We start from the raw sequence: 7136 nt of genomic DNA on the forward strand, positions 1-7136 counted from the left end.
CTGCAGGAGGAGACAAGAGATCGAGCCGACGTCCCGGGTTACTGGCTGCGGGCCGCCAGTCTTCCTCATCCTCTGGGCTGCTCGCGTCCCCCGGGGATGCTCGGGGATCCTGCTAGGGAGATACCCTTGTCGGACACCTCCAGGAAAAGGGGTATGTGGGCACAGTCAGAGCACAGGGAAAGCCAAAATGCCCCTCAGCACCGCGACTGGCGCCGCAAAGTCCCTGGGTTACTCGCTATTGCTGCATTTGGCAGAAAACTCATGGAGAAGTCACTCTGAAATGTCGTTTTCTGACCCTGCCAGAATCCCAAGGGAAAAAAATCCTCCGCTCCTCAGGGCATCTGCCCTCCCCGAAGGCGAGTCCCGTTTAGGCAGGCAGGGGCGAGGGGCAGCAATCTTCTCGCAACAGCCTTGTTCTCCAAAGGAAATAAAAAATGTGTATTTCCAGCGCTATTCTGCACGAAATATTTAGGCGCCTCAACTTTGCAAATGAGCTGGGTGGGTTTTGTCCTCTTCGTACTACACCAACAGCAGGAGAGAACAGTTTTGCAGACGAAACCTCTCCAGAGAGAACCGCTGCCCTTGGCCCGGCAGCCCGGGCTGCTCTGGCTCGTCCCGCCCGCCCGCCTGACCCTCCCGGCCCGGGCTGTGCCGCCCAGGGGCTTCTGGAGGAGGAGCGGCGGCTGGGGATAACTGCAATATGGCACTTGTGTGGTTTGCAGCCGTGGTGATGGGATAACACTTTAATTTCCACGCGTGGTGTAAGCTAGCAGAGCTCGACTTAGGATCCGCCGTGTAAAAAAAAAACAAAAACAAAAAACTTCTGAATTTCATCGCAGAAATTTATAGCCAGAGAAGAAGAAGCTTTCGTTTACCTTATGAAACTCCGCTATTGATAATGAACTCGGCGCCCGGTCACGTCTTTGCTATTTCATGTCACAAGTAATTTGTTTTCACGCTCATCAATAATGTCACGCCTGGGGTAGACGCTGAGGCCCCCCGAGGGCCCACGCAAGGCAGAAGGGGATGGGACAGGGAGTAAGAGCAGCTCGGCTCTCTTTCCTCGTATCCCTTCCTGGCTGTTGTTATTGGGGAGGGGAGGGCTGTTCCTCTTTTATTGTCTCAACGAAAGAAAATCCTCAGGGCAGTAATGACCGAGTTTTCTACAGGCAGTAAAACATTAAAATGGCCACAAACCTTTCAGCACAGACCAAAAGGCTAGTTTCTCTTTTCTTCTCCTTTTTCTTCTTCTCCTTTTTCTTTTTCTCCTTTTTTCTCTTCTCTTCTCTTCTCTTCTCTTCTCTTCTCTTCTCTTCTCTTCTCTTCTCTTCTCTTCTCTTCTCTTCTCTTCTCTTCTCTTCTCTTCTCTTCTCTTCTCTTCTCTTCTCTTCTCTTCTCTTCTCTTCTCTTCTCTTCTCTTCTCTTCTCTTCTCTTCTCTTCTCTTCTCTTCTCTTCTCTTCTCTCTCATTTCCTACTCTAGCAGGAAAGAAAAGCAAACCCATACACCTCTGTGTTTTGTGACTATGTAATGCAGGGGAACACATGGTTTTGAAGGAAAACGCATCCCTTTTTCACCCGCACGGGCAGCCGTGCTCTGTGCACTGCATGACACAGATGTTCCCACCTGCAGAAGAACCTCAGGTTACCTCGGAGGTCCAGAGCAACAGGGCATCAATGAGCTTAATGCATAGGATGAAGGTATTCGTGTACACATTTTTGGATAACGTGTTTTTGCACAAGTAAAGCTACAGGAACCGGAAACCCTTGAAGATAAAGAATCGAGAAAAAGAAAAGATGCACTTCCAAGCCTGGTTAGGAAGGATCGTCCCCGGCCTTAGGTCCCAAAAACAGATATTTAGGAGGTCGGGTTAACCGTGGGGAAGGATTAGTGGACACAGATTCAACAAGGAAACTTCCTCCCCGGCGGAGCCACCTGTGGGAGCTCAGCCTGTGCCGCTGCTCGCTGTCCCCCACCCCAGTCCCCCGAACGCCTTCGGCCTCACTCCGTGGGACTCCACGGCCGCAGCAAAGGGGAAAGACCCTCCCTGGCAGCCAAGGCCTCCTCCACCAAAAAGACGAGGGAGGGGATAACTATTCTTCCACTGTAGTAATTCGTCATTATAAATCGTCAGGCGAAGCAGTGCCGCGAGGTGTGCAGGGGAGGTTCCCAAGCTGAGCTTGGCTTACAGCTACCTTTCCTAACAGCACAGCCAGGAGATATATCGGCATTGATTTAAGTCGCCATGCAGGGGAGTTCCTGAGCTCCCCGTGTCCTCAGGTGTGCTGGGCTCCGTCGGCGCAAGCGGGAGCTGGCGGCGGCCGCCTCCCCGGCACCGAGCGGGGCATCACCAGCGACCCCCGAAACGCTTCTTGCTGTACACAGACCGTGCTGCCCCTCACCTTTGCTGGCTGCGTCTCCCGGGGTCCCGGGGGAAAGGCTCCGTCCCTCCCACTGCCGTGCCACAGAGGAGCCAACCTGCATCAGTGTGTGATCTCAAACGAAAGCCACGGAGAAAAAAAATGCTTTTCGAAGTCAGACTTGCTGCTGCGCGTCCAGGAAGACGACAGAGCTACCAGGACTCTCAAACGTTTCTGGTTTCTTGAAAATAGCTTGAAAATGCAATTATTCCTGTAGGTGGCAGTGGTACTAGGTGTTGCAGAAGCGAAGGCAGAAACGGAGAAAATTGCCTAGGAATTCCCAATTGGTTCCTATAATTTAAGACAGAACAATAGAATTATATTTTTCATTTACTCTAAATTCATGTAACATGTGACAAATGAAAACCCGATTTCTATATTAGAACAAAATATGCTTTTAGAATCTAGCCCTCCGTAGCTTAATGGTCTGCTCCACGAGAATTGTCTATTCCCTTATATGCCATTAAACAAATCCTAGCGCAAATAGAAATTAACTCAACACGGCTCATTCAAGTCAAATGCTTGCACCAGGAAAGCCCTAATGAGGCACTGTCTGGTTTCCAGAGGGGTTGCTAAGTACGATTGGCGGCAAAGTTATTAAACCTGTCCAAGCAGCTAACACATCATTAAGACACTCCACCTAACCTTCCCGACCTCGATCTGGATATTCAAGAGAAGGTGAAAGGGGTATGACAGTGGCACCGATGCCATAGGCCAGGTGGAGCTCCCGGCGCCGGGGAGAGGAACCGGGGCAGTTCAGAGCCGCATTTCTTCACTGCCGGCTCTGGGCAGCGGCGGGAGGGCTTTGCCGGGGAACCTGCTCCGAGGGGACGTCCTTAACTACCGGCCTTTCTCCCGGTTTAGCACTACCGTGCATTTATTTCACCTGTTCACCCGTCTTCAGAGACATCCAGTGAAGTGCACGCTCACGCCTTCACTGCAGAGGGTCTGCACGGAGCTGCACGGCGGGCTCAACCCCGACAGTGGAACCGGGGCCGCCGGTCTCCTCCTTTCTCCTGAGAATGGCTCAAATGCCCCTAGTCACCCTCCACGGCTCGCCCGAGTTTCTACAGACCCTGTCCTTCCCCCGCCAGGCCTGGGGACGGCTCCCCCGGCACCGCAGAGCCCCGGCCGGGCCAGGGAAGCCGGCAGCAGGGGAACCGGCCGGCTCCGGGCGGCGGGACAGGCTCTCCAGAACCCCCGACACAGCCCCTGGGCATTTCCTGACCGCTAAAGCTGAGCTTCCCTGCTTCTGCACGCCAGGAAAGAGAGCTTTGCAAGAGTTTTTTATCCCAAGAGCAGGACACCTAAAAGCCTTGTGTCTCAATTTCTCGCTATGTTTCATTTTCTTCAGATTTTTGGTCTGTGACGGCCGAAGCGACTCCAAGCCCCGTTCGGATTTTGCCCATCATTGCTTCATAAATATGCAGGAAATGTCCAGTCACGGCTCGTTTGTATCTGATGAAACTTTGTTAAACAAGATTTCATCTTACTATATTTTCATTCTCCTTCTTGTCCCTGACGTTAAAATAATTTTTTTAAAATTGAAATCACGCCCTCTTACACGGCACAGTTCCCTCTCTACCTTGTGAGAGTTTCGGAGTTGTTGCTCGTATGTCCGTGCAGGTTTGAATACTACGTTAATTAAATTAAGGTAAAAATACCCTCCGCTCCGGAATCACAAGTAAACGAACGCGGGCAGCTTATGCAAACACAAACGTATAAGCCAGTGGTTTTCAGCGAGCTAAAATAAGGTAACAGGCTGAAACAAGAAACGCGACATCTACCAACAACGGATCAGCATCTTGCGCCAGGATCATTCTCAAAAATCCCTTTTCCTCCGAAGAGGGGAGGACAAGTGGAAAAGAAGGCCATCCCCTGCAGAAGGGCTGGGGCCGGGGGTCGCCAAGGGGCTAGGGAGATGTTGAGGGGACAGCAGTCCCTATCTGCAGCGGTCCTTAGCTGCAAGCTGGAAGCGACGTCTCCCTGTGAAAATGCCCCTTCTCCTTCACACAAGCGTTTGCCGGTGCATGTGCTCTTGTCCCAGGCTACGAGGGAGGGTCAGCACACCTGAGAGCTGGGGGTCAGGCCGGGTATTTTCAGGCTCGCAGGGGGAGCGGGAGCAGCGGGGTCAGCCAGGATGGAGGGCGGCCCCGCAGCCTCCCCCTGTGCCTGCAGAGGCACGCTGCCCTACTGCGCTCAGCTATTCTGGGGCATAAGGAAATGCACATGGCAGCCAGTGATGCGTGGAGGCCCCTTCATCCTGCGTTTGGTTCCTCGCAGAAAACGGGAACGATCCCTGGAGATCCCGTGGGATTTGATATTCTCACGTGTAGGAATAGCTGTGTGCAAAATGAAAGCCCCGTTTCGAAGCTCCGTGGGTCTCATCTCTCCCAGTTTCACACAGCACCTTCCCTCCGGGATGGGTCACCTCCGGACATAACTCGAGGTTGTTTCTGGGTTGTTGCTTGCCTTCCACCTGCCTCTGCCCGCTTTTCCCTGCCTGCCTTTCAGAGGCGTCCAAAATCTCCTCCGACCCCCGCACCGCGTTATCCCCTCGCCCCTGCTCCGGCTCCAGGATGCTCCGTACCCACCAAGCTGTCTGCATCGCTTCCGGGGCTGGATCCCGCGGCAGGAGCCGCAGGCAGGAGCTGGGGGCGGGGAAGACAGGGCAGGCGACAGTCCCTCCGGCCGCCCCCCGGGCCTGCCCCACGCCGCCTCGGGAACTACGGCCACCCGGCTGCACGCACGGCTCCCTGTGCCCTTTGGGAAGGACCAGGGAGCCTTCTGCTTACAAATACCCCGTGCCCGTCCTTCTGCCTTAATAGCGCCTTAATAGCCCACTCCCCTCGAGGAAGGAGAGGGGGTTATCTTCCTTCCTTCCTTAAAAAAAAAAAAAAAATCAATAAAAATCTGCAGCTTCAAAGAGGGGCTGGGGGGTGTGCTGCGTTGGATTTGTCTGGTTTCTTCCTACAAGGGCAGAGCGGAGGCATCTGTGGAGCAGAGCGAGGCACAGAAAGGCCTCACGCAGGCGGCTCTGAGAGGAAGGAGCAGGACACGCCGAGGTGAGCACGGCGACGCAAAGGAGCCCTGCCCTGCCGGAGCGGTGGGACACGGCAGCGTCGGGACTCTGCTCTCAGCTGCGGGAGCTTGGGCACTGTCTGCTGGCCTGCCCCGTCCCGGAGAAGGCCCTGACGGGCGGGGACAGCCCGGGGCTGCCGGCCACCGCCTCGCCGGTACCGGCCGCGCATCGAGGCGGCTGCTGCCGTACGCGCGATTTGCAGCTCACGCCGAATCTGTTATGTGGAGGAAAGAAAGCGAGAGGGCAGAATTTGAGGGGAGAAGAGGAAGGGGAGAGCCCCTGACTCCCCTCTGGGACGCAGCAGTGTCGGGAGAAGGCAGACAGGGGCAGCGCCCCCCGAGAGACACCGGCTGCCGGGACCCGCGGCGGCACCGCTCAGTCACTCTCTCGGCACGGAGGGAAAGGAACGGGAAAGCCCAGCTCCTGTCTGGCACTGGCTCCAGTCTGTCCCAGCTTCCTCGCACCACTCCAGCTTTGCTTTGTCAGGCCGGGCGATCCCGCGGTGAGGGCGCGGGTGCGTGCCGGGGCAGCCCCCGGCTCCTCGCCCCCTGCCCGGGCACGCGTGCCCTTCCCCGCTTGGAGAAACCCCGACCCCGCGCCCCCGCCCTCCTCCCCCTGCTGCCTTTCCCCTCGGATTCTACAATGATTTCCTACCTGAAAAAATTAATCTTTTTGCCAGGCAGGTCAGAAGCGATCAACAGGCTGTTGTATATTATGTTTTCATATTCCTCTCGTCTCCCCCTGCCCTCTACCGACTCACTGTAGATCTGACCTTTGGTATTTCAGCCCACACTCAGCAGTTGAATGGAAACAAGTTGAGCACGTTCACTTCTGATAAACATTATCCTTAAACCACTGGAGACCCGAGCAGAGTAAACGAGCTTTTCCGACAGGACCACATCAGGAACACACATTGAGAAAGGGGAAAGAAACAAAATATCCAGGAGATCAGAGGCGGGCTCGGGGGTGGAGGGCTGGGAGAGGGAAGGAGGGGGATCAGACAGGTTGGAGGACACGGCGGAGGGGGGAGAGAAGGACCCAACCGTGAACACGATAAGCACAGATGGGAAGAGAAGCTGCCTGGGCAGCGTGGGAGAGCGGCGCAGGGTCACGCCCGAGCATCCCAGCGACCCTGAGGGAGCTGCAGGGGCGCCGAACGGGTCCAGGAGCGGCGGGGTCGGGCTAACACCAGCCGTGCTCACGGAGATGCTCCCCGGCCACACGGGCTAAAGCAATGGAGCCCCGCGTGTTGAGGGCAGCAGGGGCGGCGAGCAGCCCAGGGCCCGTGGGGCTGGGGAGACGCTGTAGGGCGAGCAGCCTGGTCGGGAATCCCGACAAGAAACTCCCCTTCCACAAGAAATACCCTGTTCAAGCGGATCGGACTCCCACCTCCTTTCTTTATTTAATTACATAAATAACTCAATTGAGGCTGGATCCGGGTCCCACTAGTTCAGTATCTTCTGCCTTGAAAATAGCCGAAGGAGGTCAGCTCGCAGCACAAAAAGGGCTTATGGGTTCAGCAAACGCCTGCTAGTACTGCCTGAACAAAATGCCAGAGATTTCGGGCAGCGGCATTTGCGCGGGTGTGAGGAGTGCTCCCCTTATCAGGAGTAATTCTATCTAGATTGAAGAAGC

The sequence above is a fragment of the Cyanistes caeruleus genome, chromosome 6 (genome assembly GCF_971803275.1).
Source record: "Cyanistes caeruleus chromosome 6, bCyaCae1.hap1.1, whole genome shotgun sequence".
Lineage (NCBI taxonomy): Eukaryota > Metazoa > Chordata > Aves > Passeriformes > Paridae > Cyanistes > Cyanistes caeruleus.